Here is a 25,601-nt window from a genome sequence, read left to right as displayed (position 1 = left end):
GCCTCCTCTTTCAACCCAACAAAGGCATCGCGCTTGATGACATGGCGACAATGCGAGCCATCCGCGGAGCGCCAGTTGGCGGTTGAAGAGAGAAGAGTCCTCATCGGCGGAAATTGATTTGAGAAACAGACTCTGCTGATGAGACACTATGTCAAAACCAGCCCAGAGTTTTGCTTGTCTTGAAACAATCCCGCTGAAACTATGCACTCCCAGAAGGCCGTGGGCCTGATGGGTTGTACGAGAATTTGTTTTCAATTACGTAGAGAGATGTATTGTACGTGAAGGGGAAGGATTGTCTGCTTATTTATTTATTCAGTTCACTTTTAGATTCGCCCAGCCACCCGAATAATTTCTTGGCGGTAATAACGTATCGCCAAACCGTGCCGCCTTGCATCGCAGAGTGTGACGTGAATGAAAATGTGACATCATTCACAACGGTTCACAAGCGCAGGCCACTGTGTGGTAATCCTGAAACGGATACTGTGCGTCAAATATAGCGCCAGCAACTAAATGACTAAAGTGGCCAATGTAGCAACCACCCAGTTACCGGTTAAATCTGAGCCATTCAATCCCAACGTTCTCTGGCCAAGACAAATATGTGACAATGACCTAAAACCAATCGTCCCAAAGTCACGTGACACCACGTTACTTAACTACCGGGCCCGGTGGCTGGGCGACAGAGCGAGCGCCTCGGAAGCGGAATGTTGTGAGTTCAAGTCCTGTTTGGCGGACGGTTGCCTTGAACCATCATCGTTCCTCTGAGGTGGCTAAAAGGAGCACCACTTTGCGGGGCAAGTCAAACAGCGGTAGTCCTCCGGAGATACCCGCCATGGGAATGTAGAATTTCCAGTCACTGGCTCTGAAAGTTCTGTAAATAACAGGAGATGAGCACCGATGCATCAATGGCAATTTGGTGGAGCAGGACGTCTCTGACCTTTTTAACTTAACGGTAGCATTTAAAAGTTGTGGGAAACAATCGCCTCTCCCTTCAAAGGGGGTGGCATGGGTGGAGGAAGGAGAAGAGCTCAGTGTACGATTACTTCTATGCAGCCCAAGCACAGAATGTTTTGTCTTGGCCACAGTGAATGGGATAATTGTAGATTATGGTTTAAGGCTTGGGAGGGGGCAGGCAGTGAAAGCTTCACAATTCATCGACCAGGAAGGGCCAGTTCCCACTGCACTGGTGAGCTAGTGCCGGTGTGAAGTAGCACTGGGGTGGGTGGGGGGGGATCCTGGGGTGCTGGGGGGGGGTGGCAAGAGTGCACTGGCACGGGCTAAGAAGCGACGATCCGCGCCGTTCCCACGCGTTGAGTGCAAGCGCCTTCCTGAGATCGCGACCGCTTCTCGTCAAATGTGCGCCGAGCGGCGGGGGCCCGAGCGCGAGAACTGACCGCACGGCCGTCTCCGGCAAGCGGCCCCTCGCGCTCCATCGTGGCGGCAATATTCACCGTGAGCCCGAGCCAAAAATACACGTGTTCATATGCAGCGTCTCCCGCGATCAAACCGACGACGGGCAGCGTTCGTCTCCACCACTGGCTGGCCGTGCCGAGCCACCCCACACGATTCAGCCTCCAACGCCGCTGCTCCGGGCGAGAAGCGGGCGCGGAGCGAAGAGCGCAAATAAAAATCGATCCCGTCATCGAACCGCGAGCGCGAGAATCGATTCTCTTCGAATCGTCCACATCAAGCCCCTTGAAGGGATTCATCTTCTTGGTTCTTTCGGTAAAGTCACATAGAATGGAAATAATAAAATAATAAAAACAAAACATAAAATAATTCTCACGACGTTTCGGTCACAACGCAAGCAGCCGTCGTGAGAATTATTTTATGTTTTATTTTTATTATTTTATTATTTCCATTCTACGTGACTTTATCGAAAGAACCAAGAAGATGAATCCCTGCAGTCACGAAACCCTTGAAGGGATGTTTTTCGGACAGGCCACCACATGATGGAATTAGCGCGCGCTGGCGGCTCGAGTGATTTCCCATGTCACGATGCCACAGGGTGCCGCAACTTCACACAACGTCTGCGCATGTCACCACGAATCCGCACATCTCGTCTCCAAGCTCTCTCTCTCTCTCCGGCGCTCCTGTTGGCGTCACTTCCAACTCGACACTTTGTATCTCTCCTACACGGCTCTCTTACTACCGTCACGTTTACCTCTTTCGGTGGTGACGCGGCCACGTAGTAGGATGTTCGTCGTTTGTGACAAGAGGTTCAGGATTCGAATCCAGCGGCTGCCCTGGATAATGCTGCGGCTGTATGAACGGTAAGAATACTAGGCGCCTATCTGCTTCACATTGGTCGTTAAAGACCCCGTGACTTAACTCGCCAAGAGTAGCCCGCTGTGTTCCGGCGTCCAGGTAAAAATTCACATTTTCTAAATGACACCGCAGATTACCAATAGGGGTTACACACAGCAGCAATCATCGACCCCCCCCCCCCCAACTGTGAAAACTAGGCAGGACCCTCCTGAAAGGGAGTCACGAGACTTGGCCAGGCTTCATGGCTAAACAAGCACAATAGATTGTATTAGGTATCCACTGGATCTATGCACTTTAAATCCAGATTGAAAACTAATTTCTTTAAAACTCATTATTGGCATTTAGTTTGTTGTCCTTCCCCCGCACCTTCGACAAGCACGGCTGGCTACGTACGGTGCGAAAGAAGTTCAATGTGCGCACATACAAATAACCACACTCATCTGTACCTATGTGTCTCTTGGCAAGCAATGTCTCCGAGCGGGTTACAGCACAGAATTTGCGGGGCCAAGTCTAGTGTGCAGGCTGCCAGCTGAAAATCCTTGGTATGCGTACAGTTTGGTACGCGTAAAGTAATTGACTCGTGATATGGCGAGGTGACTCAGCAGCGGTAGCGCGAGCAGCTAAACAGGCTGCAAGGTTGCAAGGTTCACGTCCTGTTTGGGGAGTTGACTCGGGCCAACAGCCCATCAGGACTTGCAGGGTCAACGCCCAGTAAACATATCAAACTTTGGGCCAATGTTGACACGATTTTGGAGAACATTGGGCCCAACGTTAGCCGAACGTTCCATATTTTCCGGGCAGTGGTAGTCGTCCTATGAACATGCTCATCCCTGCCATAGGAATGTGGAATTTCCACCACTGGCCCAGAGCCTTAAAAAGAGGAGAGTGAACACAAGCCCGGTAAAAGGGTTCATGAGCGGGGATGTCACCGTGACATTTTGACTTGCAGTGGAGTTGAGAAAGCCCGCTGACAAACAACCCTCCATGCGAACGGAACAACCCGCCAGCACTCCGAGCACGTACGGCAACGCACTGTACAGTGTCCACACAGCGACTGCCCTTCGGCATTTGTGAAGCGAACCAAGTCCTCCCCGATACCCATCTCACCACGCTGCAACAGGACACGTGATGTGCCGAGAACCGCGTGGCGACAACTCGTCAAAGACAACATCGAGTTACGGGTTTTATGGTCTTTCCGGCCTGCGACTCTTCCTTGTTATGCCGGGGGATTTTCTCATAATTTACAGGTTTTTTGACTACGTGGACACACCGCGAGACACTTGTAAATGTGACTTAATGGCAATACAACGTGGGTTAATGTGGTTGTGCTAACGCAGATATAAGTGCGTTAGGGTGAACACCCGCCTCTTGTTCTTTTCTTACTCCTCGCCCCCATCGTAAATATACTCCAATTGTTTTGCACGTTGCAAGGTGAACTCGACTGCCGCGCTCTAAGGCCAGGGGACAACTCGGACACACCACGCATTCCTGTCCGTGCTGTTTCATGCACCTTGCTGCTGCTGCTACTGCTGCAGCAGCATTCCGCGCTCCGTTTGCCGGAGACCGAGGAATGTGTGTTCCCTGCCACGGGCTGCGAGCAGGAATGTCATGTTTCATTGCGGGAGACGAGCGGCATCGCTGACCGCGACACGTGCTCGCCGGGGTTGCAGGCAAAACGCGCACACACCACGCACCCTGCTCTCCTCGCCCAACTTCCGTTTCTGCAGGTGTCCCCCGCTGCAGCCAGGGATTCATTTCCCGATAGTTTGACGACTGCTGTAAGGTGGCATTTGGCCTATATTGCCACAGCCATGGCGAGAAGACACGGTTGATGTGGTGTTGGCAGGTGTGGAAATGTTTTCCGAGTCACCGAGCCGGACAGACCCGGCTGGCAGTCAGCTCTGCCCGCAGCACGGTGAGTAGGCTCGCTTGCAGCCGTCTCTGCTCACTGGAGTTCCATAGTTAGGAACTTCCTTACCCCATCCGTCTGTGCTGTTGACTCCTTGCCCCGGTTCAAGACCTTCTTTTTCTCTAACTATGACTGACGGCATTACTCTCCATAAAAGAAATAGACATACCATTGTCTGTGGTCTCGAGATGCCCTGGCATTTAGACGCTTACTAAATACAAGTTACATTGCCTTGAGGAAGTTTGGCCCAAGGGTGAATCCTCCAAGCTTGGCACGGTGGCACCCCAGCTCAGACAACACACAAGACGAGGATTAATCTCAACATTCCTTGTGTAATTTAGCTGGGGATCATTCTTATTTAATCTGTTATCACTTGGGTGACGTGACCGTTGACAGCTCTGCTGTGGCCTTATCATGGAAGCCTTGCAAGCCGCATCGGCGACAAGTCCGCCAACCATCACATCCTCGGCAGTAAAAACAATAACAATGGCAATAAAAATATATCTTATTATTATTAAGCTAAAAGGAAACGCAGGCCCAAAGGAAAGGCATTTAGAGACCTCCGGATAGCGTTGCTCCGTCTGTGTAAACACTCGCACCGATCACAATCGCGGGTACAGTAGCAGCACCAAGATCGCCACGTCCTTAAATCGTGGCCGAGCTCCCAGGGGCGCCTGGTCCACTCCAGCCATCGCTCTGCATTATTCATGCGGGCCTCTTTCCATTTAGCGGCCAATAACCGCCACCCAGGAAGCCATTCAGATGGGTATCTTTCACCGCCAAACTACGTGCTTGTCAGTTATCATTCACGAGGAAGTCCATTTTCAACATCCCCAGGACATTAAGTAACATTGTCACTTGCAGGCCATGCCAGGTCACAAGCCGACAATACAGGCCACTCCCAGACCACAACCTCACCACCCCAGCTATACCCAGCCCACAACAAAGCCACAATGGCCATTGCCAGACCTTTGCAACTTCCACCACACTACTAGACCACACCAGTCAGCTACCACCAGCCACTGGAGGCCACAACCATGCCACCACTGGACCACACTAACAATGAGCATCCATAACCAGGCCACACCATTCAGACAGCACCAGCGATTACGATCTCATCTTTCAGGCCACACCAACAGCCTCTGTTCGGCCTTAGCAGCCACCACCAGTGCAATGGAGACACTCTGAGGCAAGGTGGTGCCAAATTCTGCACCTGCCCACCACATTCGTTGCTGCGACAGCAGTAATGAGATGGCGCGTCCATTAAATCAATGCTTTGCTTCTCACTGAACTTCAAGACGGCAGCAAAATAAATGACCTGGACTCACGGGCGTTTCAATTTTAATTTTTTACTATTACTATTAATAATAATAAAATGTCTACGCCATCAAGCTCCCACGTCAGGTTTAATATAATCAAACACATTCATGGTTTCCCCAGGGAAGAGGGTTCAGCCAGCGGGGCTTTAGAACATTATTGAGTTATCGACTCCAAAGTCATACTTCATAGCCTGGCAGCCGAGCCTTATTAAATCTACAGACAGCCGAGCTGCGTGCAAACCACAAGCTACAGCGGTGCAGAGAAAGCATCACGCTAATAACCGCACGCACAGGGCATACACACACACACCCGGGTGGTATGCAACGTTAGACCAACATTGGCACGTGGTTGGAAGCCGCGAACCAACGTTGGCCGAGGGTTGGCTCGACGTTCCACGTTTACTGGGGTGATAAGACACGCACTCGTAAACAAGATAACGTTGGGCCCAACGTGAGCACGTGGTTGGAACCCGCGGACCAACGTTGAGCCCAACGTTGGCTCGACGTTTCCATTAAGGCCATCACCATCCGCACCACCAGCAGTGAAGGCGGTGCACGGTGTTAATGTTAACGGCGGCAGCAGCAGGGGGCTTTTATCTCACGTTGTCAGCTATGCCAGAGTTCACGATGATGTCACGTCACCTGCCTTCGGAAAGGTGCATCACACATCACGGGACGGGGTGTGGTGGGGGTGGGTGGGGTTTAGGTGAGGAGAGAATGGCACTGTACAAGTTGGATATAAGCACACGTAAGCGGCATGGGGTTTTTTTTCTTTCGATATAAGCAACCCCAGACCATCACGTTCTACCACGGTGGAGGATGGGCGATGGGCCGTCTTCTCATACAAAGCACAGTTCGGTTATAAGAACACAAAGCACAATTATAATATATAAGCAACAGAGATTATGTTTTTCATTTGTTGGGGGGGAGGGGGGCGGTGTAGACAAAAGGCGACGTCCGATTTAAAAAAAACACACACTTCGGATATAAGCACACGTCGACGTGCTCTTTCTCAAGGTCGGTGCTTACACGCGGCAGGCATCTCTGTTGGTTAACAATGGGGGTAAATAACAACAACACGCGGCCAACTCCGTCCACGACAGCCCATTCAGCTCAACTACCGAACGCGGCTCAACGACGCAACACAGCCTCCAAGGCGCGCCGCAGCCGTCCCAGCCACATCACAATATGTATTACTCCTGGAGGAATCTGATGAGCTATGAAGCTCCTTTTCACAGATGCGTGATGGTGGTGGCCTGACCCACTAACAACTCCGGTAATGGCAGGGGCCCCCCCGGTTCTGAGTAAACCTGTGGCCAGGGCCAACGCCCAGGTGTGAGGTGTGAGGTCAAGCAGATCATAGTCGAGGTGCGAGTCGGGTTCAGGTGATGCGGAAGGCGGCCAGGTCCCAACCACGTGCGGTGAGGAAGTGGTGGTGATCGGGGGGGGGGTCACGACTCAGGTAAGGACACGAGCAATGAATGCCCAGGTGAGGACAAGACCGACGAGGAAGAACAGGTAGGGGGGGGATTACACATGGCCTCGGTGAGGAGGGAAAGGGCAGTGGCCCAGGTGAGGGCAGGAACAACGCCCAGGTGACAGCAAGGGCATGGCCGGGGGTGTGGGGTAAGGGGCACGACGCTCACCTGCTCGGGCACACGGCCCCCGCTCTGGGTCCCTCCCTGCTCCGAAGTCGCCTCAAGCCCCTGGGGGGGTGTGGGAGACGGAGCCGTCCGCCGGTACCTCTCCCTCGGCCACCCCCAAGGGGACTTCAGGGCGACACGGCGGGTACGAGTTGGGGAGTGGAGTGGAGGGGGGGGGGTCCAGGGGAGGCTTCGGTGATCCTGGCCGGGCACTGGCCACGAGAAGACGCGGGTTGGTGTGGGGGTCCGCGTCCCTGTTGTTCCTCCCCGCGGTTAGTGGGGACCGACAGCTCCGGGAGTCTCCTTCGGTTCTTGGTTTAAACAACAAAACAACAAACTCCCGAGGCTCTTGCTGTCGCACGCGGCGCGGGCGTCGTGCGAGCGAGCGAGCGAGCGCGTGCCGGAGTGAGTGGCGGTGGTGGAGGAGGAGGAGGAGGCGTGAGTGAGAGAGGGGGAGGAGAGGGAGGAGAGAGGGAGGAGCAGAGTGGGGGGGGGGTGGTGACGAGGACGTGCCCCGCTTTGTGAGGCCGTGATGACGGCTGGCCAGGCCAAGGGAAGGGCCCTCCCCCCCACCCCGTCTCTCTCTCTCTCTCCACGATACTTCACATGCACCTTGGATAATGTAATACAACTTACTCACAGCACACAACTTTCATGAAACAACTCGCTCACTCTACTCAACACGGACACATCCGATTAGGGGCACGTCCATAAATGACGTCACGCGATTTTTGACGATTTTTGATCCCCCCCCCCCCTTCGTCACACGGCGTCACAAAAAGTCAGACCCCCCCCTCAAATATGACGTCAAAAAGCTCTGCCCCCCCCCCCCCCAAAATATAAAAAAATACTTCAAATCGCTTTTAACTATTGTCATTGTAGTGCGTATTTAATATGGCGCTGCACTCTGATGTTGTAGAAGAAAACATTTATTAAAAAGTCTATTTAATTAAGTAGAACGTGTTGTCTATATTAAATTAAAGTTGCGCATTTTGATGTGACGTCACATTTCTCACCCCCCCCCTCGTCACACATCGTCATAAATGTCTGACCCCCCCCCCAGGTGCGTGACGTCATTTATGGACGGCCCCTAATACAACTCACTCTACTCAACACGTACACCTCTGATTAGCATGGTTGGCTACGTACGGTGCGAAAGAAGTTCAACATACACACCTTACATAATACAACTCGCTAACTCTATACATAAAACCCATACAATTTGCATAATATAGCCCACTAGCCTTTAGCCCGTCCAAGGACGGGTGTATTGCAGTAAATCTTAATCAGACCGCCACGTGATATCCATTGCATCAATTCGTGTGCAATTTGTAAGGGCGCGGTGACACAGACTTAGTTCATTTCAAGGTTATAATCCCTTGTTCATCACGACGTCCTTTTTACTTCGATGTCTCAACAGCGTTACGGAGATCGCGTGACGTGAGGGTTCTGCCTTTGTAGTAAGGTTTGTAAGGGGCCGTCCATAAATGACGTCACGCACTTAGGGGGGGGGGTCAGACATTTGTGACGATGTGTGACGAGGGGGGGGTTTGAGAAATGAGACGTCGCATCAAAATGCGCAACTTTAAATAAATATAGACAACACGTTCTACTTAATTAAAGACTTTTTAATAAATGTTTTCTCCTACAACATCAGAGTGCAGCGTCACATTAAATATGCACTACAATGACAATGTCAATAGTTTAAAGCTATTTGAAGCATGTTTTATTTGGGGGGGCAGAGCTTTGTGACGTCATATTTGAGGGGGGGGTCTGACTTTTTGTGACGCTGTGTGACTAGGGGGGGGGGGGGGTCAAAAATCGTCAGAAATCGCGTGACGTCGTTTATGGATGGCCCCTCAGTTGACGCCGAGGAGGGAGGAAGGAGGCACCTCGGCCCCCCATGTGGAGTGACGTCACTCATTTGGAGGACGTCACCTTATGATTATTAATGAGGGGGGCTGTTCGATGTGGAGTGACGTCACCTGCTTGTGATTATTAATGAGGGGGGGGGGTCCATGTGAAGGACGTAACATGTTCATGATTATTAATGAGGAGGGCTGTGTTCGATGTGGAGTGACGTCACTTGCTCATGATTATTAGTGAGGGGGGGGGGAGTGCTCCATATTGCGTGACGTCACCCGCTCAATATTAATGAGGGGGGGGCTGGTCGATGTTGAGTGACGTCACGAGCGCTAAGGACAAACATTCCTGAGTGGTTATAGTAGGTGTTCTCTATACAACACACACACCTTGCATAGTACAACCCACGTGGGTGCCACTAAATTTCAGGTTTTGTTTTCTCCAAGCCAAACCTGCTTGCATTCGTTTGCTGTCCAACTAAAGGCACCGCGAGTTCAGAGACAACCCCTCGATGTGTCTCGCGGTGCTCAGCGTGAGTCGAGGTTGACTGCTGCCACAATCAGTAACAGCACGGAGGCACATTGTCGGCAACACATGCAGCGTGTAAGAGGGTACCCCGCGAAGAGGAACGGAGCGGAATGGGATTGTAAGCTGTTGGCGTTAACACACCCAACGTAACACATTTATGGGAGCCAGTAATCCCAGGAAACCGAACCTTCACACTCCCATATGCGTAGTGAGTGGCAGCCTCACTCACTCTGTTACACGCGATACACACACATACAAAATTACTCACTCTCTATGAATGTGATAGTAACACTCACGCACTATGCCTCGTACACAACACTCTCACAATATACACTCACACTATACATCATGCAATCATACTCTCTTTACATTGTATACACAACGACAAAGATGTGTTGCCTTAAACAGACTGTCGGGGAAAGTCCTCTTAGCGAGCACCTATTAAGGCCCCCTCGACACACCCGTCCGGATTTGTCTCCCCAGTGGCGATGTTGACACACCGCACCAGGTACTCATTTGAGGCTGAGTTGACCTAGGGGAGGCCCAGGACCGGTTCAGATAATAGTCACTGGTGTTGGCCGTGAGCGATAATAATCGAACCAGGGTCGCTGGGTTCGTGGCGCAGCGCGCTAACCACTACACTACTACACATTATATACACTCACACCATATGATGACGCACACACACGCTTTGCATAATACATTGAGTACTGACAATGTACTCTCACACACGAAACACAATACCAGGTCTCACACAATAAATCGTTGACTCGTAATACACAAACACTTTACGTAGCACCCAGGGCGATATACATTCATACTCCTGGATACGTAAAACACTAGCCCTATACATGCAGCTTATACATAATATATACACTCTCGCACACTTTACGTAATATAGGACTTTCACACCATACACCACACACAATACACAATAACTCGACATTTGCAAACGATCTATCTCCACATATCTGTCTCTCCATATTTATTTCGCAACCTATCAGCCGCACGACCTAAGAATGTTTAATTTCAGCGGCATTGATTCAAGACAAGCAAAGGTCTGTACCGATATCGACATTCACTTGTCTCATCAGAAACAGTCAGGCTCGCTTGAACCGGTGGTGGTGAACTGCCGAGTTTTTACAATGGGGTTCCATACTCTTTGCAGACTGCATCAGCAGCAGGCCATGCTTTCCCACCTGATGACGGACGCTTGTGTTGCGCCCGAAACGTCGTGATTTAATTTAGTTGTTTTCATTTATTTTCTATTTTTACCTACGTGACTTTACCGAAAAAAACAAAGAGTACGAATCCTTGCAGTCACGAAAGCTTCAAATCTAGAATTAATGGGGTTCCAGTTCGACATAAAATCCATGCAGTCTCCGAGATACGTACACCCGACTTACGAACATCCGCACTTACGAACGAACCGCCACAATGTTAATTTTAAACATCCGACTTCTGAACGTTCGGTTATATTTACGAACTGAATCGCGGAATTATTTTGTTTGATGCACAAGCAAGCCAGCATGAGGACTCAAGTGAAAATAAAATGTTTTTTTTCTTTTCATGTTACTTGATTTTATGTTTTATTCACTATACAGTATGTATTACAGTATTACATGCGAATGTACACTACTTTGTATTTATGAGTTTAACAATCCCACCCCTTTTTTGTTTAACTATGTCAAATTGTATGACACTGTACAGTACAATTACATATTGAGTTCCGAGATACGAATAAATCGACTTACGAACCGGTCTCAGGAACATAACCCGTTCATAAGTATACGACTCAACATAATCACTCGCGTCGTATGTGGAGAATACGAATAACAAAATAGATCATCACCGTCCCCTTTACAGATCCGTCTCTATACATAAAACATAAGCAGATGCCCGTTCACACATCCCGTCAACCTCACCACCTCCTTCAGGGGGTTCCATAATACTGGTAGGAACCTCCTGGTTACAACAGCCCACAGGAGATTATTGTGTCCGTCCGTCCGTGGTGCATCCACAAATGGGAGGGGTAGGGCTGGATGGAGAGGGGAGGGTGGGGAGGGGCTGGGTGGGGAGGGTGGGGGGTGGGAGGGGTAGGGCTGGGTGGGAGGGGTGGGCCTGGGTGGGGGGGGGGCTGGGTGGGCAGGGTGGGGGTGGGAGGGGTGGGGCTGAATGGGGAGGGGCTGGTCACCCCGTGGTGCCCTTATAAAACTCAACGTTTAACCTACTCACGCCGGCTTGTGCCCGCCCTCACAGTCGGGCATATTTGCGGAATACACCACGCCGCCGTTGACCCTGGCCATTGACCGAGCAACCCAACGTTCCTACCAGCTCCCTCCGCAGCAGGAATGTGTTTTCAGCAGCATTCATTTACAACGAGCGGTGGCGATTGCCACCGAGCGTCGGAGGTGATCCAATCGCGTTGGAGATCAAACCGGCGGCTCCTGCGCGATTGATCAACCACCAACCAGAAAGTCACGGCCAACCATTTACCCGGAGTGGTTTAACCTTGCCACCGCAACTATCGACATAAAGTACTAGAGCACCATCTATTGGAGCAAGTTGTTATTATATGTTATTGTACGTACGAATTCGAAAGTCGGGTATTTTTGGTAATAGGCTTTTCTCCTTTTTTTTTAGGCAACAAAACAGGTGTTAGGATGTTAAAACACCAAACTGAAACCTTTTACAAGGAATCATGTCTGCATTAACCACACTGCTTGTGGTCAGAATGCAAACAAACATACTCTGATAATATACAAACAAAAACATACTCTGATAATATTATCAGAGTATGGTTTTTGTTGCCAGAAAGTGGCAAACCATATTATCATATTTTGGTACTGGCAAAAGAGATCCCATGATGTCGGCTTTTTTTATTTGCCATCAGCCGTAACGAGAATCGTTCTCTGCGTATGTGAGCGTTCGTTCTGAGATACGCAAAAAAAAGTTCCTGCGATTTACCCCTTGGACGCGATCAACGTTTTTGTCACCGCAACACACAGAACACACACCCACTCACAGGTTGCACAGCACTGTTGTGAGCACGGGGCTCACACGGAATAAGTTCACGACATTTACACGGCGAGTGAAGCACACACACACACCCGGCGCCTCGTGGGTTAACGAGCTCCTATGAAAGCCGACAGCACGCCAGAGATGGCTGTGTAGCTGGCACCACGCCTGGTCGCCGTTGTCTCCCCAGTGCTAATGTTGTACACACCGCACCAGGTACTCATTTAAGGCTGAGTCGAGCTATTGGGGGGAGTGGAGGGGTCAGGTCCAGTTAAATATCCGTCACTGAATACTGGTCTTGAGCGGGAATCGATCTCGGGCACCGCTCTCCATTAACCAAAGACACACACACACACGGTCACTGGGAAGGGGAAACTTATTGACAAATATTGACGTAGCCAAGCCTGACTTAGCTGATGAGACACTGTGTGTATTTCGCATCATGTCCCCAGAGTTAGTTACGGGCGAGTTGTATTCACGACGAATATCGGGGCTGTACAGTATTATTGTTGTTGCTGCTGCCCGTACAGGCGGTTGCACGCAGAAGAAGACGCCCTGGTGATGCAGGCAGTGATGTGAAGGAAACTGGCACTAATTGGACACATTTGTAGGATGGACAACAACAGGAACATTAAAAGTGTTGTTGTTGTTGTTCGGAAAAATGGAAGGAACCGTAAAGAGAGGAAGACCTACCAGAGATCGTCTTGACGACGACATCACAAGAGATTGGTGCCTGAAAGATGCGGCACTTCTTGAGAATATTGGCACGAGACGTAGGAAAGTGGAAACAAATGACGAAATGCGCAGCGGACACCCGCGGGCAATCTGCCCGTGGATCGTGATGATGATGATGACAGGTGGTTGTTATAAATAAAGACCGTGAATCTGATGGAGTCAGCAGTACTTTCGTCTGCCACATACCCGCAGTCCCTGCTCCTATGTACACACGTGTACCATCTTCTTGGTTCTTTCGGAAAAGTCACGTAGAAGGGACATAATAAAATAATAAAAATAAAACAATAAAATAATTCTCACGACGTTTCGGCCACAACGCAAACAGCCGTCCTCAGGTAAAGAACAGGTCTGTCGGGAAGACAGCGTCTGAATGAAACACCCCAGGCTTGGAGCGTATATTTAAGCTGGGTTGGAGGGGGAAGAGCGCCTTGACAAAAGAATTTGCATATCAATTAACACGCGTAAACCATATACGTCTGTCATTGCATGCCATACACACGTGGACGTACTCAGCTCACGCGTGGGCTCACAGCGCCACCTGCCCACGACATCTGGAATCGTCGTGGAAATTAAAATCTAAATATCGACCGACACGATCTTACTCTCAATAAACTGCAGTCGTGAGTTGGCAAAGTCCCAGGGGGTACGTGAGGTTATTTATAGATGTGTGAAGTTATAGCATACATGAATAATCTTGCATGAATCTGCCAAGAAAAAATAACGACGATAAAACTTAGGTCCACATGGTAACCGAGGACAATATAAAAGACCTTTCTAAACTCATTGGTCGTAAACAAAGTCGTTTACAAGAGTAAGCAGCGAGAGCGAACACATTTCGTCACGCGTGCAGAGCGTGCGTTGATTTTTTTTTATTCGCTTGCAGTTACCAGCTAGTTAGAATATCTCCCAAAATAGAGAATTTGTTCAAATATTGATGTGCATTATTCAAACATTCATTTCTCAGAACCATGTTGCATCAGGCAACGGGGGGTTACTCGGTTGAAACAAAATTCAACAAGGGGTAACAGTAGCCAGAAAAAGAAGTGTTGAGAACCACTGCTCTCGCTAGGACACACACGTGTTGCCCTGTGTGCAGGGCATCTCGGCAGTGGGGCACAACCCTCCGTTTAATGCCACTCAGTAGTGGCAACAGTCAGCTGTTGCTACCGGGTTAACATAAAACAAATCTACCGACTCGTTCACCTCCTCGTCTGCCATCCTTCCGCGTCGTTCCACGTGTGTGTGGCCATGCAACCTCAACTATGGACCGATAGTAATAGGTTTTTACCCTTTCATCTGGTACAAAAACTGACACCTTTATACAAGGGGTCGTGTTTGCAATAACCACAACACAAGCAGTCAAAATGCAAACAAAAAGAGACAACTCTGATAATGATATGCACTGTTATTGAAGTTGATTGGTCCACACCCGATACAGCTTTTCTTAGAGCCTAGTCTCCACTGGTGTTGGACCAGATGACGCCAAAAGGCGTACAACTCAAAAACAGCGCACTATCAGAGTATTTAGAGCTCGGGGATAAGCATTTACACTATGAGACCTCCTTTACCAGTAACTTCAAGGACAGCGCATATCATTATCATTATCAGAGTTGTTTCTTTTTGTTTGCATTTTGACTGGTTATGTTGTGGTTATTGCAAACATGACCCCTTGTATAAAGGTGTCAGTTTTTGTATCAGATAAAAGGGTAAAAACCTATTACTATATTTTGCTACTGGTAAAGGAGGTCTCATAGTATGGACCGTTAAGTAAACCCACAGAGATACACAGAGACTCGTAGAGATGCATTGCGGTAAACACCACCACAGTGAGCTTGTGGCCATGCAATCCAAACTACGGACCGTATAGTCTGCACTTCAACGGAAGATGGATAGCAAAATCACACAAACTAACTCCTGAAGTCCGCTCGTAGTGGCCAGCAGACCTCGACATCGCCGCCTGGCACCTGAACAACACATTGCTACTGCTGCCATCATGCGCAGGAACATCACTGTGTGGAATGCATGAGGTTTGTTACATTTTAGCAAGATGACGGAGAGGCTGGTTACTACGTTGCCTCCATTCAGTTGTAATCATTAGCTATGAAGTCGTGCGCATGAGTTAACACAGCTCAGGCAATGATCCCGCGTATAGCTTTAACAGAATGTTGGGGCAAATGCTATGAGCGAACACCTATGAAGACTGACACGGCACACAGAAGGGTGGATGGCCAGGACTACGCCCGGCTGCCTTTGTCTCCCCAGTGGCGATGTATACACATCGCACCAGGTACTCATTTCAGGCTGAGTCGACCGAGAGGAGGACCGGGAGCGCTTCAAATAATCGTCACCGGTGTTGGCCGTGAGCGGAGTCGAACTCGGGTGGCCGTGATCACAGCACCACCGCTCCCCACAGCAATCCCAGACGCTCACGCACATTGAATATTTGCTTGCTACGGGCACTTGGATTTCATCACCAGGTATGATCTATCCACTGCTAGATGAGGGCCTCATTCAGCACCTCATGCAGCAGTGAAGTGGCAATATCGTTATTTTGAGAATGTAATTGTGTTGACGCAGTTTGCAATGTGATTTTCCAACTGTTATGATGCAATGAATGTATTTAAATATAATGTAATTATATATTGCTTGATTGGTTGCATAGTAAATAACGATACGTGCTGTAATGTATCGTCTGCATTTGTCACAATAAAAGGTAGAGGCGCAGCCCTGCAATTTCTGATGAGGCACTGAACATCAAGACCGGTCCAGTTTGCGCATGTAACCGGCTCGCCCGATCCCTCTCCTCCCACGATCGTAACGAGGGTAAAGGCCGGCTAATAAGGCGCCGTCCATAAATGACGTCACGCGATTTTGGACGATTATTGACCCCCACCCCTTCGTCACACGGCGTCACAAAAAGTCAGGGCACGGGGTGATCAATAAAGTCTGGATTGGTCTGTAATAAGGCAGCCACTGATAAGGGGTTGACAGATATGATGGTCATCATTATCTCCATTCACAATAATACGTGTCATTCATTACATTAAGCCCATACCGGCGACACTCACATTAAAACAACGCTGCTGCAAAGAAACATAATCACTCACAGAAGGCCATGTGGCTGATAGGATGTGTACATATTTAATTAACTTCATTTCACGGGGGGGGGGGGGGGTGATGTGAAGGAGGCGCATAGTCTGCTTAGTTCGTGTGTTGTTACTCGTCAACTGTTGCACCCGTGGAGACCCGCCACGTGGTGGGGAGTGGAGTCAAGGATGTGATGGATGGGGAAAGAGAAGGGAACGGCAGAGGGAAGAGAAGGAATGGGAGATCCGAGGACGAAATATGAGCGGAGAAACGGGAACAATGGGGTCAGCAGAGATGAGGACGGGAGGGTGAAGGGACTGCATCACGGCCTCGACGCTGCTGCACGGAGGGGAGTTGGGAGGGGGGATCAGAGTCATGTGACTTGCGGGAGTCTTGAGATAATTTAGAGAGAGAGATATTCTTAGGTTTTTTCAGTAAAGTGACGTAGGTAAAAAATTAAAATTAATAAAAGTAAAATAAAAATAAAATAAAAATCACGACGTTTCGAAGGCAACACAAGCTTCCGTCTTCAGGTGGAACCGTCACAGCACGATAGCTGTATCAAGTAAGAGAAATTCCAAGAAAACAGTCTTTGTATATATATTGGTTGAGGGTGGGAGGAGCCAAGGTAGGCCCTGGATATTATTATTGTGAGACTGAAGCACGCTGTTAGGAATGAGCCTTTGTTGTGTAGACTAGTTGAAAAGAGTTGTTAAGGTGAGGCTGATGTAAAGGTCCGTGTAAATGTGGCTGATCCTTTTGTCATGTAGAGGTGGTGAGGCTGAAACCGCTGCCAGGAATGAGTCTTTGTTGTATAGACTGGTTGAACTGGGAGGTTCTAAGAGTTGTTAAGGTGCGGCTGATGTAAGAGAGAGATGTTTACAGCATATGGATGAGAGAGGGGAGGAATTGAGAGTGGAGGAATTGAGAGTGGAGGGGGGCACACAGGAGTCACGCAATTTACGAGCGGCTTGAGTGGATTTAGATTTATTTAGAGTATTGTGGTGGGCTTCCCTGCATTGGACAGTGAATATCCGTAAACACTTCACGTTATTTCTACTATTGCTGTGTTTAATCAAAGGGCTGGGTGACACACCCAGGCTGGGAATTTGGCAGTGCTCTAGTCAACAACTTCTCTGCGTGGGTGACTGCAGTGATGCCCAGACAAGGGTTTTACAATAATGTAGGGGAAACTGCTGTGGCTGTAGCGACCTCTATATGGCATGCGTGTGAAGTGACAAATGTCAAACCGGTTCCCTGGCTTTTCTACAACTTCCTCTACAGCATTTCTCTCTTCTATCAACATCGTCAGCAGCCATGGTTAAATACACTGCTAGATTAATCCCTCTCACATGCATAGGTATAACTCGAGCCGTTGAATAGTAATCGGTCAAACATCTAAGTGCAGTACCCTCCCAAAAAAGAATTGAGTCAGTGAGACACTTATAAAAGTTATTTTCATTTAAGACATTAATACTTATTTTATCAGCCATGGGACAATGATTATTGGCTTAGTTGACCCTCAATCAGTATCTAAACATTCACTCGTCATTTTTTATTTCACTTTTATTAGTGCTGTCTGTTGCTGGACGTTTAGCATTCTGTGCCTTTGCTCGGCAACCGTGATATGAAAACAACTCGCAATGTTCAGACTGACATTCTTCGTATTCTCACGATTGAGCTGCGCAGTCATTCATCGGGCGGGGTTTATTATGCGTGTCAGGGTTGTGCGACAGGCAGACTGACACCTTTGGGCTCCTTCGGGTTCCACGTTTTGTGTGCGGCTCAATGGGAGGAGGAAGGGGGGGGAGTCATATTTCCCCCTCCCCTCTCCAAGACAAAATGGAGGCTCCTTTCAAAAACTTGGTTGTCCGCTTGTCATGCGCAGGTCTCGACCTACAGCCGTTCCCAAACTGGGTCAGCTGCCGCCGCCGGTGTCTGTCACTGGGGCTGCAGGGGGTGGAGGACGTCCCCCTCTCTGGTTTTAGTTGGGCCCAGGAATGCGAGATATCTCTGTGTGCCCTCCTCCCTCCCGTGCCCCCCCTCCTTCCTTCCGTGCCCCCCCCCCCAGACCCCCCCCCCTCTCTGGCCCGAGTTGGGCCCAGGAATGCGAGATATCTCTGTGTGCCCTCCTCCCTCCCGTGCCCCCCCTCCTTCCTTCCGTGCCCCCCCCCCAGACCCCCCCCCCCTCTCTGGCCCGAGTTGGGCCCAGGAATGCGAGATATCTCTGTGTGCCCTCCCTCCCGTGCCCCTCCAGACCCCCCCTCTCTGGCCCTAGTTTTACCCAGGGATGCTAGATAGATCTGGGTGCCCCCCACCCTCCCGTGCCCCCCCAGATCTCATTTTCCCTCACCCCCGTGCCTCCTTACCCCCCCCCCATCGCGCCCTGGCTTCCCAAAAGCCACTCTCCCTGCTTCAGGACCTAGCCTGGAATGCCACCCAACAGGTTATGTTGCCGCCTTAAAAAACAAATTTGGTTCCGCACTGAATTCTATTAAATTCCAGCCAAAAATATTCGGGTTACTGTCACGTGACGAGCGGCCGAGAAAGTGCTGCACCCTTTGGGTGGAAGAGAAGTCACTGTCACTTGAAGGCATCTCCGAAGTAGTTCTGTGCTATATGCTTCCTGTTCTCTAACACGGAGGACTGCACTGCTCTGCAATATTTCCGAAAATGTTTCTCGTGGCATGACACTTGATTGCTCAATAGGGGCCGTCCATAAATTACGTCACGCACCTGGGGGGGGGTCAGACATTTTGTGACGATGTGTGACGAGGGGGGAGGGGGTTAGGAATTTGACGTCACATCACAATGCGCAACGTTAAATAAATATTGACAACACGTTCTACTTAATTAAATAGACTTTTAATAAATGTTTTCTCCTACAACATCAGAGTGCAGCGCCACATTAAATACGCACTACAATGACAATAGTTTAAAGCGATTTGAAGCATGTTTTATTTTTGGGGGGGGGGGCAGAGCTTTGTGACGTCATATTTGGGGGGGGTCTGACTTTTTGTGACGTCGTGTGACGAAGGGGGGAGGGGGTCAAAAATCGTCCAAAATCGAGTGACGTCATTTATGGACGTCCCTATAGGCGTAGTGAATTGTGGTCAAACAACCTCCATGACAGAGACGGCATGGGGAGTCCTTTATTTAGCAGTGGATTCACAGCGGGCTGTCAATTGTTATTTTAACCCTAACCAGTAACCATGGACTGAACCGTATATTTCGTGTGTGTAGTGCCCAAACAGCTCGGTTACAGCATCTCTCAACTGACAACTCTTGTGAATGTAACCTGCAGAACATTACTGTTGATTTTAAGTTCATATTGTGAAACTAACTCTCGAGACCAGGATGAGTCTCATTTGCAAAAGTTGACCTGGGTCACCAAATTGACAAAAGCAAAACCAAGCCGTAAAGCAATGGAGCAGACAGCAATTAGAACAAAAACACGACCGCACGAGGAATCGAAAAAATGCACGAACATAAATCAATGTTAAATCAAAGCTACGTATTAAATTCCCTGCGGCGCAGGGAATTTAATGCCCTTCACTTTGAACACAGCACAGGTTATACAGCTAAGCTACATACACATGAAACATTCAACAGATATAGCTTGACTATAGTACTTCGATGGCAGTAACCCAGGAATTTAGAATGCGCCCCCTGTATTCACTCTGACTACCTACCCCCTCCTCTCCTCCAGTATGAAAAGTGACTAAAAATATCCCCGCCCGCCCTCTCTTTCCCTGGCTCCCACGACGCACCCCGACTCCCCCCGTCGGCCTGCAAATGTGGACACATTCCACCGCTCAATGAACCTAAATGACATTGCAATGCAGCATATAGGACTGGTACGCATCCGACAGGACGTGGACCTATATGAGATGGCGCGATTAAATCAGCTCGTGTGTCGGTGCTGGTCTGTTGAATGCATCGGCACAGGGTCGTGAGACGTAGCGGGAGGTTTTACGTATGTTGAACTTCTTTCGCACCGTGCCTAGTCAGCCGTGCTAAATCGGAGGCGCGGGGGACGGACGAAGTAAACACAAAAATCAGTTTAGTTTGTTCAGATTTTGGAGAGGCCTTTATTCAGCGGTGGTTTCACCACGGCTTATGATGATGACGACGACGACATATCAGGGGTTGGCCAAACTTCCTGAACCCTTTGAGCACCAAACCTTCACATGGCCGAGAGCCACGAGACAACACGCGACCACGTGGGGCGATCATGCGCCCCACGTGGTCGCTGCGGACTTGAGCATTTTAGAAACCCGCGGGAGCGCCCCCTGGAGTGCACCCGCCTGGTTCCACTTCCTTGGGGTTTTGTTGTTGTTGTACCGCTTCTATATTTAAGTTACTGTTGTATCTGAAAGTTACACCATATCTGCGTCTCCGCTGAGACTCGCTTGAACCGGCCAACCAGAGTAACTCGTTTTTCTTGCTGCCGCGGGTAACAACACATAGGAGAGCCCCAGGAGTAATAAAACGATTTGGTTGGTGACACTGGGCGACCTGTCCAATGTGTTTCGACCACTCTGACCCCTCTCCTCCACGCCACATTCCACGGCATCTCACGTTTAGCAACGTCCGTACAGTGCGGGCTGCACTCCCAGCCAACGGAGGCGCCTTCTGGTGCTGATCCCAGATAGGAAGGATGGGCCTTGAGGTCCCCTTGGCGGGGTATAAGGGACGGGGGAGGCGCGGATGGAGCCTCCTCCGTTCCCATCACCCCGGGACACGTGCGTGTGTGTGTACGCGGGCGTTTGCATTCTCTCGGCAGGGCCAGATTTTTTTTTGGAGGGGGTTGGGACCGGCAAACGAGACATTTGTCCAGTGCCCAAACTCCAAAGGCTCACGGAAAAAAACCGTAGCGTTTTACAAAGAGTACAAGGGTTGGTGAGTGGATGAGTGAGTCAATAGCCGGCTGGGTGAGTGGGTGGCCGGCTGGGTGTTTTAGCGAGGATTGGGTGGGTGAGAGAGTAAATGAGTGAGGTAGTGCTGTTGTGTAAGGGCGAGGGCCGAGGGAGAAGGGGCCTTTTCTTACTCCTTATGTCGCTACTTCATGTAGGGCAAGTGTGGTGAGGGTGTTGCAATGAAACCAGCCTGTGATTGCCACTCATGTGGCTGGCGAGTTGTATGTATGTATGTATGATATTCCGTGGTGGTGGTGCAGTAGTTAGCGCCTAGATTTACGTACAGTACCCACAAAAACCCGACTTCGACTCCAGGGTCCAGGCCATGGCTATCTTATGACAGTGAAGACAGTAAACTAGCTGCGTATTTTGACAAGGTGCTTGTACAATCATGGTACCCGTGTGCGATACGAGGGTGCGTGTGAGCCAAGTCGTACAAGGCGAGCACGCTTGTGAACACACGTGAGTCATGCACTACTGTGTGTGTCGTGTGTGTGCGAGGGGTCTCTAAGACTCGAGAGCTCCACGCCAGCCACCCAACCCTCCTCGTTCCATAACGACAGCCGCCCTGCCCGGTAACAGGGGACAAACACCAATGGCGCCTCCACCACCACCCCCCACGTGGCCCCCACGTGGCCCGCGCGTGTTGCTGGGCACCCATCTCTCTCATTTGCTCTCTCGCTCGCTCTCTCTCTCCGCTTCTCCATTCTCTCTCCCTTGCCAATCTCCCCTCCTCTCTCTCTCGCCACTCAATGATCTCATCTCACGTCTTCCATCATTTTCCACCGCCTCTCCCCGTTCCCCCCTCCCATACAGTACTGCATCTTGTTTCCGTGTAACGAAGCGCCTCTTCGTTACACTCTTTCCTCCCTCTCTCCGCCCCCCGTCTTCATTCTCCCCGATTTCCTCTGTCCATTGTTACAGTCTCACTCTCCTCGCTTCCCTCCATCACTCCACTCGCTCCCCTCCCTTCTTCCTCGCCTCCCACTCAACTCCACCCCCCTCCTCGCGCGCACTGTACGTACAGTGCGCGCGGCGTAAACTGTACGTACAGTGCGCGCGGCGTAAACTGTACGTACAGTGCGCGCGGCGTAAACTGTACGTACAGTGCGCGCGGCGTAAACTGTACGTACAGTGCGCGCGTCTACGCGACTTTTAAACGGGCGCCACAAACAAAAGAAGACGGCGGCGGCGGAGAGGAGCGGTACACAAAGCGGAACAACACAAAGCACGTCCACTCCACACGAGCCCACGCAACACAGAGCGACACAACATCGCGAGCTTGGCGACAAAGGTTGAGGAACCGACATCAGCCTCGCCTCAACCGCCACGGGGGGGCGGGGCTATGGGGGGCGAGGGGCGGGGTTGTGGGTGCGAGGGGCGGGGCTGTGGGGGCGAGGGGCGGGGCTGTGGGGGCAAGGGGCGGGGCTGTAGGGGTGAGGTCGGCTCGATGCTTTGGGTACGAGGGGCGGGGCTGTAGGGGGAGGGGCGGGGCTGTGTGGGAGGATCTGGAGTCGTGAGGGGCGGGGTGTACTGTAACTGTATGGTCGTGGAGGGGGGGGGGAGTTTGTGGGCTGTGAGGGGCGGGGCTCTTGGCGGAGTAAACGGGGGGGGGGATTTAATTACCGAGGGGCGGGGCTCATGGGTGTGTAAATGTTTTATTAAGTTTACATCAGCACTTGCCTTAAAGAGCCGATGTTTCGAGCAATGGCCTTTCTTCATAGCACATACATGCTTATTGTTTTCTTCAGAGGCCACAACATGTTATTGACGAATGTGTTGAGTTGTTTTGTTGCTAATTGTGCTTGTGCAGCACTGTTAATGCAGCAGCAGCATCACCAAATAACAATTTGTTCCATCAGGAATCATTCCACAACTGAAGTATTTCATTTCCGTGAAAACATTTAGTAAATAACCTTTGAAACAACAGTTGGTCCCGTTTCTCTGATAATAAAATTAAAACAGTAAATGTGCAGCCCTGCAATGTCTCCCTGACGCCACTGCCTGCAGAAGGTTCTCCCTTGAGGGCGCTCCAGGGAGCCTTGCTGGAAGGTATTTGGTCTACTCTTCCACGCTTGCCAAACGTCTTGGCAGAGGAAGTGTCAATGCGTGAAACGTCTCCTACTATATAGGTTTTACCTTGAAGGCCACACAGTGTTATTGACAAATGTGTTACTTAAATCTTGACTTAAAGCTTTCGTGACTGCAGGCAATTAATATGAACACATTCAAAGTCACGTGGATGACTTTACCGAAAGACCCAAGAATATGAATGTGTTACTTTTTTATGGATTTGATTTGGGAGGGACACACCGATAGAAGCAGGGATGATGGACGAGGCTGGTGACGGAATAGCAGCGAAAGGCTGCAGCACGACCCAGAGGACGACTACTGATGGGGGATGCAGCGCTGAGACATTCCGCTCATTTGCAGGCGCGAGACGACCACGTGGCGTGGGGGGAAGCAGTGGATAGAGCATGTCGGTTGACGCTATTTTGTGAGCATGCGAATGAATGGGGGTTGGGGGTGGTGGTGGTGTGTGGGCTTGAAGAGGCGGGGGGAGGGGTAGTGGAGGAGGGCGGCGAGGGGCGGGGTCTATAGCTGCGTTTGCCAGTGAACTGGGGGAGGGAGGGAGGGTGTAAGTGGGTTGTGAGGGGCGGGGCCGTGTGAAGCGAGGGGGTCGGGGTGGGGGCACTCTGTGGTTGTATGGGGGAGGAAACGGGGCAAACAGCGGGGGCAGGGTTCGTGGTGGAAATGCGGGTGGTGGGGGCTGGGCTAGAGGAGGGGAGGGGTTGGGCTAGAGGGAAGGGGCTGGGCTAGAGGAGGGGCGGGACTGGGTTAAGGGGGGGTGGGGGGTGGGGGCTGGGATAGAGGAGGGGAGGGACTGGGATAGAGGGGAGGGGTTGGGCTAAGGGGGGGGAGGGGCTGGGCTAGAGAAGGGGGAGAGGGGCTGGGCTAGAGGAGGGGAGGGGCTGGGCTAGAGGAAGGGAGGGGTTGGGCTAAAGGGGGGGAGGGGTTGGGCTAAGGGGGGGTGGGGGCTGGGATAGAGGAGGGGAGGGGCTGGGCTAAGGGGGGGGGGAGGGGTTGGGCTAGAGCAGGGGTCGGCAACCTACGGCTCCGGAGCCGCATGCGGCTCTTTGCGGGCTGCTTCTTGACGATATGTACGTATGTACAGTATGTACTCAGATGCATTGCGGCTCTTGAAATACTGAATTTTGTACCGAATTGGAAAGAAATGGCTCTTCTTGTTATTTTGGTTGCCGACCCCTGGACTAGAGGAAGGGAGGGGTTGGGCTAAGGGGGGGGGGTTGGGCTAAGGGGGGGGGGCTGGGCTAGAGGAAGGGAGGGGTTGGGCTAAGGGGGGGGGAGGGGCTGGGCTAAGGGGGGGGGAGGGGCTGGGCTAAGGGGGGGGGAGGGGCTGGGCTAAGGGGGGGGGAGGGGCTGGGCTAAGGGGCGGGGTTTCCCGGGGTCGCGCGCAGGGGCTCGCGCCTCGCCTCGCCACAATGGCCGCCGGGCGCTGTGCTTCGCTCCGTTGAGGAGGACGAGAAGAAGATCTCCCGCCGCCCCGTCGCTTCGTCCCCGCGCCGCTCTCCGTCTCAAAACCCTCCGTCGTCGTCGCCGTCCTCGCCTCGTTTTACTCGTGGTTATTTTATTGTGTTTTTTTCTTTTGCTGCGACCCTACGACGCGTAATCTCCCTTCACGGCTGAGGCGCGGCGCTCTGGGGGGGAGGGAGAGGGTCGCAGTCGCCGCCATCATCGGACGCTGTCGTTTTTGTCGCCGCCTGCTGCTGCTGCCGCCGTTGTTGTTTTTGGTGGCCGCTGGCGTCTTCTCCGCGCGGGGCGGGAGGGGAGTTTGAGCTCAACGTGAGGAGAGGAGCCCGCGCCAAGCCGCCATATTAAGCGACTCCGCGGCCACTGCTGTTACCGCCTCCACCTCTTCTTCGTCTTCTTCTTCATCGTCGTCGTCGTCTCTGCGCTGCCACCACCCGGCTCGGGAGGAAGAGAGAGGGGAGGAGAAGCACAGTGACCGGGTCTCTCACACCGACCGACCGCTCGCCCCCTGCCGAGCCGCCGTGGCCGCGTCCTCCTCGCAGAGAAGCAGAAGCGGGCGGCGGCTTTCTCCACCATCGCCGCGAGAAGACGAGGTTGTGTTGGGGTTGTGGGGGTGGTGTTCGTGTGACGAGGAGTCATTGGATTGCGAAACTTTGCCTCTGACGAGGTGGCCCGGGAATTATTATTTGGTGCAGTGACGTCACAGACGTAAACAGTGGTGGGAGAGAGGAGAAGAAGAAGAAGTAGGTCGGCGGCGCACGGA

The 25,601-nt window shown here is 51.2% G+C and overlaps 1 protein-coding gene across 3 annotated transcripts in view; it reads right to left on the bottom strand.

Annotated features, from left to right (window-relative positions):
* Positions 1-7,556, bottom strand: part of LOC144943642 (plexin-B1-like) — a 115,170-nt gene extending 107,614 nt beyond the window's left edge. For all 3 annotated transcript variants that reach the window (XM_078871305.1, XM_078871304.1, XM_078871307.1), the window contains exon 1: positions 7,140-7,556. The gene's annotated coding sequence lies outside the window, so the exon portion shown is untranslated. The remainder of the gene's footprint in view (positions 1-7,139) is intronic.
* Positions 7,557-25,601: the final 18,045 nt, after the last annotated feature.

Source organism: Lampetra fluviatilis, chromosome 32, assembly GCF_964198595.1.
Source record: "Lampetra fluviatilis chromosome 32, kcLamFluv1.1, whole genome shotgun sequence".
In the NCBI taxonomy this organism is placed as follows: Eukaryota; Metazoa; Chordata; class Hyperoartia; order Petromyzontiformes; family Petromyzontidae; genus Lampetra; species Lampetra fluviatilis.
Note: the sequence above shows the minus strand (reverse complement) of the source record. Positions and strands in the feature narration are given on the sequence as shown.